Consider the following 12,374-nt stretch of genomic DNA (forward strand, 5'->3'; position numbering starts at 1 on the left):
TTTTGGTTTTTACTGTATGGGTTTCATTCAATATAATACAAGAGACCGTTAAAAACAGTCAACATATGAAGTGCTGGCCAGATCTGTGGTTACCCTTGTTTTAAAAAAGATGAAATTACTTTTTGCCTGTGTCCTTTGAACATTATGGGTCAGATCCATATCAGAAAAAGCCAGAGGGAGGCAATCCAGCCCCGAATGGAGTGAGCTGCTGTGGTACCTCATCTGTTACTGGTGGTGTGCTTCAGTGAGACAAAGTGGTTAGAAATGCTGCAACGTCTTTCCATGGACTAGGGTGGCATTCTCTGAGCACACTGCTTGCAAGGGTACTTCTTTGATGGAATTGGTGCTCATTTTCCGTGCCAGGAAGAAAGCAAGAAAAAGAAAAAAACTTTAAGAAAATAGTAAAAGGATTTGAGGCAGGCTTTAAGGGTCATCACAGTATTTGCTTCCACTTCCATTTTTTTTACAATGGCTTTAATACTCTGCAATTATGGACTTGTTTTAAGTCTTCTTATTTTCTCTTACAAGCAGACCGCCTCACGTTTTAAACATCTGCAGCAGTTCTAGCAATGAAACCAGGGCTATTGTAGCACTGAAATCTTTAAAATTGCAGTGATTTTCAGTTGGATAGTGATCCACTGTACATCTGGAAATGCAGGTGTTGCTCTCAGGGAGAGGTATTTGGCATAATTTCCTCTTCGGGAAACAGGGCACAATGAGATCACAGCTTCTCCTGGCCTCAGCTGTTCAGCAAATCCCTGTCAGGCCTAATAGCCAGTGCTGTTTTCCCCTTGATCAACTGGGCTTTGGTCATCGCTGAGTTGAACATTGTTTGCTAAATGAATAGCTCCTGGAATGAAAACTTCACCTGTTATCCTTCCATTTAGGAAAAGGGAGAGTTTTTAGTCTTTTGTACTCTGCATTCAAGAGATGAGAGGAACAAAAAAAACCCACCTAAATGCCTCCATTTAGATGTAAATTTTGACTTTTCACGTCTGACAAAGTAGGGTGTTTGTTTTTATAAACAAAATATATATAAATAAAAACCATGGAATCAAAAGAACAAAAACCCCTCTCTTGTTGATACATTTTCCATGTAGTAATCTTTGTTCTCACCATCTTATGTATTTTTCTGTTTCTTTTTACTTTAAAACTAATTTTGCTCTAAAAGCAAGAACGGGAGATCGTTAGGAGGAAATACTCTGGTGCCGGCTTGTGCAGAGAAAACATGCCATCTGCCTAATGTGTTTCATCTCGTGTCAGTCTAAGATGTGTTGTTTGGGTTTAACATGCCAGTCACTAGCCTAGAAAGAGTGCAGGCAGCAGCTCTGACACATATTCTGGATAGTGCTCCAAATCCTTCCTGCTTTTCAGAGAATATGCTCACTATACAAGATTTTGGGCAGAAGGTACAGTTCTCATCACCTGCCTGACCTCACATTAGAGTTCGAGAGGCATTTGTACGAGGAACTGAAGTGGTCTGGGATGTATTTTTAATCTTTGCCATATCACAGTGTAAAGAAGCAAAATCAAAGACCCAGCCTGGAAGAGGGTTATTTCAAAGAGGTCTGGCTGGTGGGTCAGAGGGGTTGGTGACTGAGGATGATGTGGTGGTGTCTCCCTAGTGGCAACTACACCCTTCAAGCTTCACCCTTCCCTGCTGTGCTAGGGAAGAGCTGGAGGATCCATTTGGAATAGCATCACATGGAGATGCACCTGAGTCCCAAAAGCAGAATAGTAGTGCAATGGAGACCTCTTTGCTCTGAACTGGCAGGTCTCTTCTGTCTGTCTGTCTGTCTGGATGTGGGTCAGAACAACCTCAGCATCTGTCCCTGGACTTGCCTCCCTGCAGGGACAGGGCATGTTTTGGGGCTCAGCACTGTGGTCAAGACCCATGAGTGGCCAGGTCTCGGAAGGGGGTCCTCCTTCTTTATCAGATGGTTCCTTTTTCAGTCACAGAACTCTTGCCTGATAAATGGATGGTGCATGTCTCAGCTGGGTAAATGTACCTGGTCGTATTTTGTTACATGGTGTGTAATAAAGACTTTAGCTTATTTTTTATATTAAGAAAAGAAGTTGGCAGACAGCTTTAAATGTCTGCCTAAGGACAAAATGAACTGAATTTTGTAGATAGCTGCTTTTTTTCTTAACAAATAAATAAATGGAAAGATTTTTATCTTGATAATAAAAATAACTAATGCAGAGCTTTTTCCACTAGTGCCTGGAGACATGGACAGATGTGGGATTTTGAAGGGATAAAGAATTGAAATTTGTTGGCAGGTAGTTGCTATAAAAATGACTATCCTTCCTGCCTCTTATTACAGACCAACATTCAACAAATGAAAAGTCTCTGAGAAAGCTAATGATGACAGGAGCAGGTTCCAACCAAGAGATAGCAGTAACCTCCTCCCTTCAGAGAAACCTAAAGTTAAAGGGAAGTGGTTGGGAAAGCTGGGAGCTTTATTAAATTATACTTCCGGACTTCCTCTGGCTCACAATGTGGTGTGTGGGAGTGTGGAGGGGAGGAAACTGCCAGGGAAACAGTGAAAACCAGAGCAAGTTCACTGAAAGTTTGGTTTGCCCATGAGCTGTCTGGCGAAATTTCGTGCAGTCACTTTCTGCCTCCAGAGAACTTTCACTATTCTGCTGTTGCTTGTAATTGGTTTCTGTCTTGCTGTGCGGTCTCTCGTTGGAATAAGAGGGTAAACCTTGTTTTCTCACTTTTACCCTTCTCTCTCCCCCATTCCACTGCGGGGGGAGTGAGCGAGAGGCCGTGTGGGGCTGAGCTGCCAGCTGGGCTTAAATCACAACAATATTGCTTTGCAATGCGATCATACTGTAGGGCCAATCTCCCGAAGCAGTCAGTAACGCGTCTCCTGGAATTGGCTACTCACTCGAAGCGTTTGGTGGCTCAACCCGAGAACAGCATGGGGACCATCAGTGTTGATGCGGCGTTTATGAAAGCAAGGGTCAGCTGTTGCTCTGATACACCCACAACTCAGAGCAAATTGCTTTGCTGTCCACTATAGACAGCTGAAACAGTTTTGGAGGAGAAGGATGAGAGCATATTTACAAATATTTGTTTGTATTTAAAGACGCATTTTTACATGCATACACTTATAATATACCCATACAGAAGAAAATACTTACAAAACTGCCTAAATCCCTAAGTCATCCATTGGCAGTGTGGCAGCCGCTGCTGTCTAGGGGGGGGAAAAACCCTCTTCGAAAATACTTACAAAACTGCCTAAATCCCTAAGTCATCCATTGGCAGTGTGGCAGCCGCTGCTGTCTAGGGGGGGAAATACCCTTCTTCAGAGTCCTACTATACCTTTGCATAGTTATGCCCTAGTGAATCCTCTTGAGAATGTCACCCTGATTATTTCTTATACCACTGTGCTGAATCTTGAGACCCTGATGTTCTGCAAGACTCAAATATTCTTTCTTTAGGAAATGGTAAAAATAGTAACAGTCCCCAATATGTGCTTGCAGGAAATACATTCTCTTTGAGATCTTGTGACTTTGCTTATTTAGGCACAGGTAGCTGTCCTGCTGTTTGGTCTGACAGGCAGAACACAAGGTGATACCGCCTGCAGCACCGTCTTTACTCATTGGCCAGCGTGGGGAGGAAAATACTGGAGGAAAAAAGCTTCTGGTAGAACTGATGCTGATAAGTGCCTTAAAAAAGGCATGATATGTTGTGCTTTCAGTTGTAAAAAAGGATCCTTCCAAAATGACCATGACATTTTAGCTTTTATAACACTGTACAGATAATAATTACTGCTAGCTGTAAAGCACAGAGAAAACATTCTGCAGTTTGGTGCAAAATGCACTATGCTGATCTGGCTATGAGTAGGTCAGTCCCAAGTAAACCTCTTCTTCCAGCTGTGGATGAATCTTGGGTCCACAGGGAATGTCAGGAACAATTCTTGGTTTTATTTGTTAGCATGTTGTCCCTCCCCTCAGTAGCTACACCTGATGTATAGTTCCTAATCTCTTTCAGTGTCCTTGTGTTCCAGTTTATCAGCTTTCACTTTTATCTCTTACTTGGATGTTCTTGTTGCCTGCATTGAGTACAAGGGAGGAAAAGAAAGACGCAACTTGGAAAGGAACAAAGTAAGACTAATGACCACGGAAAACTTCTGCTTGTGGCGAGGCTGTATCAGGAAGATGAAGAGAAAGGGTTAGTTTCCTTTTCAGCTGTCAGTCCCTAGTAAATGCTGCACACAATGTCCATCCACAGCTTTTCTGTCTTGCCAAGCTAGTCGATGGCCACATAACCCTTGAACGACGTATTTAGTGTTGTTTCCTTCCACCTGACTGGGCAGGTTTACAGTTTGCTTGCAGGTATGTTTCTTTCTTTCTTACTCTACATGGATCTATGTAAAGTAAGAACAACCACTACAAGTCCTCTTGTAGGTCCAACTAATCAGATTTTCTGGGTAGCTGTTGGCAGGTGCAAAAAAGACACTCAGAAACTTGTATAAGAAATTTTGCATGTGTAAAATGAACCTTTACCTTTGATGTCCAGCTTGTAATTATCATTGGTTTAGGGGCTTCCTGAGCTGAAAGCTTTTAGAGTAGGACCTGCTTTACAGTAGTTTATCTAATCTCTTTTTAAAGTAAATAGTTTAAACTGTAGAAATACACATATTTTTCACCATCAGACAACACTGTAACTTTTTATGAACTACAAAACTCTCATTCTGCACCATAAATTAAGATCTAGCTGGAAAATAAGAGCAGGGATGCTGCATCAAACTCAAGATCTGTTTGGGTCAGCATCTAATGACCTATTGCAGATGCTAAGGGATAGACTAAGGCACGGCAAAGCTTCTGGCAATGTGTAATTTGTGGATTTACTGAGAAAGAATTTAGGTCTGTGCTTTGTGTGTAATGACATAATGGAATCTTTTTCCTTGAGTTTATCTAATTGATCTCCGAGGTTACCTGTGTTTTGGCCCAAATCTGGTGGCAGTGAGTTCTGCAGTATAAATATAAGCTAATTTTATAACTACTTTATTTTATTTGCCTTAGGTCTTCTGCCTGATGACTTTATATTCTGCCAGCTGTTACTTATTCAGAAAGAAATAGTGCATAATGATACACATTATTTGAGAGACTAGAGAAACTGGTTGCTACAGAGTTTGATTTGACTAAACACAATTTGTCCAACTGGAATAGTTCCTAGAATATTAGGGGACAGGGAGTTATAACTCCTAGACACTGTTTCTGAGTCTCCCACACTTTGCCTTTGTAACTGGAGGAGAGCCATGCAGCATCCTCGGGCCTTATTTATGAACTTGCAAAGTAAGAACTATGTACCTTGGTCAGGAGGTTCTGCAGAGGAATAACTAAAAGTTATTGGTAAAACAAAAACTATTAATACTTCTATGAAGTGAATAGTTGAACAGGAAGTCTTGAGCTTAACACAGTTTTGGGTGTATAAGCAGCAATTAATGATGCCTGAAGACATTAAATGACTTGCATCTGGTTACACGGCAAGCAAGTGGCTGTCTAAGGAACAGTACCAAGGAGTGCTAAAACCCCACACACAGCTACTGGGAGCATTTCAGCTGAGCAAACTTTCAGAACCAGACCAGAGCCAAATTGGATTATCCAGTGAAAATATGGTCATTTAGATATTTTTGTTCCATAACCCAATTTTCTTGCTTTAATTACCAGAATAAGGAACATTTACTGCCTCAGCTTCTTTCTCCCCTTTCTTCTTCTCCCCCCCCTTTCTCCCCTTTCTTCTGTCTGCCTGCCTTTCTTTCTCTCCTTGTAGTAGGGTTCCTTCCCTCTTCCAAAAAGCTGTTTATTCTTTTGTCATAATTCTCCCCTCTCTTTTCTGAAAAGTCCTCTTTCTGTAGAGCCAGTGCTGTTCCATAGCAGACAAGTCAACAAGGTAGGATTCACAGAGTTTGTTCTGTGGGGCATATGGTCAGGATGTGTAAGTGAGGATGAAGATGAACAGAGCCAGGTGAGATCAGCAAAATTCAGGGTGAGGTAGTGACCCAAGACACTGTTCAATCCCAATGCCTTACTCTAACGATTCAGGCAACTAAAGACTTCAGAGCTTGCTAAGGGCAAACCCTATATTGCGGCATGTATATGCATATTTGCTCCTAAATGAGGGAGGGAGAAGGGATGAGACAGAACAATGACTGTCCCTGTTCAGACTCAACCTTCTAGTTTTGGCTTAGGGTCAGGCCCCAGATCCAGAAGAGTGTATTTCCTGGTTCCTGTTCATTTAGAGTAAAAATTATACAAGAATTGTCCAAAATGACCCAAAAGTCTTGTCTAAACTTGATCTGGATCTTAACATTGTCCCTTTGGTACCTCTCTAATTTAATATGCATTTGAAAAGAAGTGGTTTCTTGATAGAGCCTTTCACCCCCAGGTCACCCTTTCAAATCCCATTCAGGCCTGTCGTGACCAAATGCTACTACCATCTGACAGCTCTTCTGTGTCCTGTGTGGATTGTTGGCTCCAGTCCAGTAGCTGGTGGACAGGTGCCTGACTTGCAAAAACTGCCAGAGCTGACACTAACTGGACATCTCTGCAGAGGGGTCAAAGAGTGAAGCAGCCTGGCAGACGAATTAATACTTAACTTCTACGCACTGTGATGCTTTGTATCTTCGAAGTGCTTTACAAATGTCAGCTAATCCTCAGGAGGTGTTGTTATCTGCGCTGGCAGGTGAGAGAAGCAAGCAGATAAAGAGCCAGGATCAGAATATGCATGTTGCTGACCTCCCACTCTGAGGCCAAAACTATGAGTTTAGCTCCTTTCAGGGCTAGTGATGGGCACAACATAGCAGGGTTCAAGCATGTTGAAGTGGGCCCCATGATCTTCTATGGACCAAAGCATCCCTTACTTTTTAAAAAAGGCAGGAAAGCAGTGTGGATGGACACGTCATCATTTTGCTGTATGAATCCATGGAACCAGCAGAAGACTCTTCTCCATTATCTTCAAAACACTAATGAGTCATGTCAGAGGTATCATTATTTAGATTGAGAAGTTGCCATGTAATCAGATCAGTAAATAATTACTTTTGAATGGCAGCTGGGTTGGAGTGCTTTATTCTGAAAGAAAACAGCTCTTGGAAAGCCATTGAAATAATCTGAAAAAAAAGCAAAAAGTGTTGTAAAGAATTGCTAGAAGGTCACACAGAGTTAGTGGTACATCAGTGTTTGCAAGCTGCTTCTACAGGGACACCTAAAAGACATTGTCAGATTATGTAAAGGTGTTTGTGGGAATAAGGAGGAATTGGCTTTTGCTTCCTATCAGTAAGAATAAGAGTGGTTCTAAACTGGCATTTTCCTGTCTCTGGAAGCAAGATGAGGAAACTTGTTTTTATTTCACGTTTAGATAGTGTTTAAAAATAGTAACCCACTTTTCTACTATTAATTTCTTAAGTAAATAATTGCTGTTGTTGCCACTATGTTCACAGAGGTGAATGGAGCAGGTGATCCATAAGATAATAAATGGAGGGAGAAAGATGTTGTCCCTATGGTTACAAAGGGGTAGTGGCATACCTCTGAAATAGTGCTGAAATAAGGTGTGGCTCACATGATCTGCACAATTGGAGATGAGACTACAGAACTGACTTGTCAGGTTACAAATAATGCCAGAGGAAAATGTTCTTGGAAGTACTGAGTTTTGAGGGGGCTTTGGTGGGAGGTTTCTTTGTTGTTGTTTTTGGGTTTTGTTTGGTTGGTTGGGTTTTCTGGGTTTTCTTTGGTTTTGGGGGTGGGGGGTGGGGGGGGTGTGAAGGCATATGCTGGCCTTGTCAAATTTTGGGGGAAAATATGGGCAGAAGGTAGACGTAAGAAAAGGTATTTGAGTAATATTTACCTCACCAGGCATCAAAATCCAGGTATTTAAAGGGAAGCTTGAGAATGTGGATCATATCCAGAGAGTTTGAATTTTGCCTCACGTTCCCTTGTATAGTCAGAGGGAGGCAAGTGTTGTGCAGCCCTAAAAATGATTCAAGTCCTTGGGCAGAGTATCCTGGAGCTGAAAGGTCCAGATCTGATGTCTTCTACCTGAATGCAGATGGCTGAACATGTGATGCTGAATGAACAGTTTTCCTTTATTTTGCTTATCAGCACATTGCGCTTGTGTTTGCTGGTGTCACCACTGTAGGCATTGCCAAAACAACTAAGTGTGGGGTATGGTGTGTATGTCAAAATGGACGCATTTGAGACCTATGTAGGATTTTCTTTTGAGAGATTCTGGACGTAGGGAAGCATCAGAGAGATAGTCTTCTGGGAATTTCTGAATCTTCTCTGAACCAAAAGGGTCAAACTCCAACTTCGTACACAGTGCCCACTCTTGTATGTCCATTTGTTTCAGACAGTGGCTTAGCAAGAGAGCAAAGTATGCCTGGAGGCTGTTATGTCCTCTACGACTAATGACAAGTGATGGTTTTAGAGGCTTGTACAAAACATGGCAGAGAGTTTGTCCCATACCCTGTATGAACTACGGAGTGAAGGCTTTTGGACATGCTCACTCCAAACCAATTGCTATACCCAAGAATTAATAAAATCCATATTGAAGTGACAGATGGTGGACAGATCTGGCTTCTTCCTGCATCACTTGTCTCTCTAGTGGCTCATGTTCAGGGCTCAATGCACATTTATCCTTTTATTATGGCATGTATTGATTTTTATTTATTTATTAAATCCCTCTTTCCTTAAGAATCATAATTGCACAGTTCAAAAACTAACTTTCGTCGTATCAGCACTAGCTATTAACATCATTCTTTTTGCTTTCTAATTACTGACCTTTCAAAGGTATTCAGCTAACGAAATAAAAATGCAGACAGTGAGAATACATTTTCTCAAAACTTTGCATGGCATCAGGAACCAGTTTCCAGTTACTGTGCTATTTTGACTATTTCATATCTTGACAATGTATGCTCTTACTCTTTATCCATTATTTCTTTCATTTTTTTCCCCTCCCTAATTTATATGTACATTTCACAAGCTGCCTGAAACTTTAGACTGACTCGAGAGAACAGTGGGAAGTGTGTGTCACAAAGGCAGGGATTCAAATGAAGTTTAGAGCAGAAATTCATTTGCTTATTTATTTATTCCTGTTTTATGTGGCAAGAAAAGGCAAAGACTATTCTTTCAAGGGAGGGTTAACTGTTGTTTTCTAGGAAGTTGGGTTCAGTCATTGCCTCTGTCAGTCTAGTGAGTGATTTCTGTTTTGACACACAGAGAAAAGAAAGATCAAGTCTGCCTTTGTTTTTCTCCAACTTTGTTAGCTGGGTCGTCCAGGTAATTACAGCTTTACTTAAGAAAGAGAGTGTGAGAGAGAAAATCTCTGCTGCTGCTTGTAAGCACAAAGAAAAGACACTTGAGGGAATTAAATAGCATGATGATTTTTATAAGGCATCTGAATCATTTTGCATTCCACCTCTAAAGCAGAAAATGATGAGTTTAATATCATCTTGTAGGATGTAACTTGTAAGTCTCTCAGAAGGCAGCTATGGCATCCAGAGATGTTTCAGCCTGATTATTCATTACTTTCTGCTTAAAGTTTGATACAAGTATGACTATGAGACTTTGAGCCATCCCTAAATTTATTTCCATTCTTACTCATAGATGCTACTGCATCTTAGCTACTGCTAAGGCATAACCGAGGTGGGTTCTGCTGTGTAGATACTGACAGATACCCCTGTGGTTTAACAGCAGATAGGATTGGTTTATGTTTTAAGTGTGTGTGTTGTGTTCATGTCAATGCACCAATACACCCATACTTCATTCTCTCATTAAAATTCTCCCTATTGCAAAGAGGAACAATTTCAGATCTCTGCTGATTTTTCTGAAATTCTCATCAGTAAGTGATGTTATACACTTAATAAAATGTTAATTCCATGATCCTGCCTAAATTGCAGGAGATCAGTAATTATGTCAATATCTTCCAGAGAACCTCAACTGAAAAATGAAACTTTATTCCCTATTTAAATTTGTAGTGTGGCAGCAGGCGAAACAGTTCCTATATGTAAAGGACTTACGAACACGTATAACTTTATAGAGAGAGAAAAATACCATTATTTTTCAGGAACGTATTTTAATTCTTTTGCCAAACTTCTCTGCAAACAAATTATCTACTACTTGGTCTACTACTTGGAGCATGAGGTGGCAAACTTCGAGTATAATGTCCCAGTGACTGAGCTGTTATTGTCCATTTTATGGCCACAATAGCTTTCTGTGTGTGAATAAAGAGAATTTTTCCATTAGGAGCTCGTGCTATATTAACAGTGCGCTGAATTATTTTGTTCTGTAATGCAGAATGTTCAGGATGTTTCTCTTTGATAAAATAATGAATATGATGAAAAGAAATGTGAAACACTGAAATAGTGTTTTGCTCACATACACCAGTGCCTGGAGGAGTACATTTAACTGTCAATGTCTAGCAATGTTTAGCAACATACCAAATAGGATGGACAAAAATTCAAATTTGAACTAGATTTAGTGGGAAGGAATATGTAAAATAGAAATTTTTTTTATATGTTCAGTAGGAGAGTAAGGAACAAAGACGAGGAAAAAACAGTCGAGTAGTTATTGTGGGCTGACTTAGGAAATTATTTTTTTTAAATACATTGTAGTGAATGACTGGTTAAATGTTTTTAAACACTTGTCTGGGTGATGAGCTATCTGTTGAATATCATGGTTACCAAATAAGTGATCTGGAATCTTAATCATTAGGTGAAGGTGATATCTTTAAAAAGGAAATTATTCTCTTACAAATAATCATTGTAGCCAGACTATTTGAAAATGGTTTTGATGTTCAATGAAGATCTTCAGAGAAATGTCAGCAACCCAAGAGATTCTTTAAAATTCTCTGGAAGACTTTTATCAGCAATTTTTTTAGCAAGAATCCTAGGATAGTTTAGGAAATATTCTCTAGTGATACTATATTTGTCTGGATGACTTGATCAACTGAATACTAAGCTGAGGCTCAGGTCACCCATGTCTCGCTGAATAACCTGTGGAAAATGGTCTTAGTAGCCTGTGCCTCTGTGTCCCTGTTTGTAGATGTCTTCTTTTGGGAGCAATTTGCTAACTATGGATGAATAAGTATAGTATGACACAGCACAAATCCTACGGTTAGCACCAGCACCTTTATTTGTGTTGAGACCCAAATGATACTGTTCTATTGTTATGTATCTCACTGTGCTTCTCTATTACTTCATATTAGTAAATATGTCCTTATAACGAATTCTGTCTAGTTTTTCTAAAATAAGTATGACTTAGGTCACTGACTTCTATGTGAAGGACATTCATGCTTCACAAATACCCAGTTTAACTAGATTATCTCCTCACTTCATCATCAAATCACTGTTTTGAGACTCTACAACATGTTCTGTTTTATGGTGATATGCCAGTGTGCATCTGATCTCATCAAATTCTGTTTCTGATGGGGAAATTATCTTACAAAAAATAGTATTACTCAATCTTGGTTTTAATTTCTGTATGCTTGGAGAGGAAGAAAATCCTATGTGGTATTTCATCCTGTCAATGCTAATCTTTCTCCTCGGTGCTGTATCTCCGAACAGCAGATGTGTGCTTTATTGCAGTGTTGGTCCTCTGTAGCACAGCATAATGTTTTGGCAGGAGCGAACAGTTTATTGTATTAGAGTCAAATACAATCAAATGTTCCTTTTCCTGTGAAGCATGGTCAGATATTGATATTGCATTAGCTAACATTTTAACATAGGAGAGGCTTAATAAGATACAGTATTACTCTCTCTAGGCTGTTTAATTAAACTAAACAGTCCCTGCGTATTGTGCATTGGTTTTCTGCCAAGGGAAAGTAAATCTGTATCATATTAGTTTCACATACCAAATTATGTTCTCCCCCCATCAGAGACTCTCCAGAAGAGCTGACACTGCTGTCACATGAACTGCGTAATATAAACTGCCTTTGTATTACACTGGACTGCCTTGTAGCTCAGTATTCTCCAGTAGCCTGAGCAAACTCTGTGTGCAGATGACACGTGTGGCCAGAGAGTGACGTGTTATATTTTACTGGCCAGGGTCCCTGTTTGCCACCAAGGGGTAGAGGGCTAAGCACCGTAATCCCTGGCCTGCTAACAGAGCTAGTCTCCATCCTCCTGTTGGGTCAGGGAAATCTCTGAACTGTAACCCTCGGATCACCAGGAAGGTTCTTACTGGCCCCATGGCACCATTTATTCAGGACCGGAAGTTGCAAAAGCTTGGAAAATGTCTGGTTAATCCAGTGGCATCTGCTCTGGTAGCGCTTTTTAGTACTGGATGTTGCCTTCTCACCACTGTAAGTGGCACTGTACCTGTGATCAAGGTGAACATTCTCTCTTTGACACTGTTGGCAGGGAAAG

The 12,374-nt window shown here is 40.5% G+C and overlaps 1 protein-coding gene across 1 annotated transcript in view; it reads left to right on the forward strand.

Moving 5' to 3' along the window:
- The window catches only part of AGBL4 (ATP/GTP binding protein-like 4), a gene marked incomplete at both ends in the record, with an annotated part of 69,961 nt that overhangs the window by 41,071 nt on the left and 16,516 nt on the right, over positions 1–12,374 (forward strand). The gene's annotated exons all lie outside the window — the stretch shown is intronic.

This window comes from Buceros rhinoceros, unplaced genomic scaffold, assembly GCF_000710305.1.
Source record: "Buceros rhinoceros silvestris isolate BGI_N320 unplaced genomic scaffold, ASM71030v1 scaffold8146, whole genome shotgun sequence".
NCBI lineage: Eukaryota > Metazoa > Chordata > Aves > Bucerotiformes > Bucerotidae > Buceros > Buceros rhinoceros.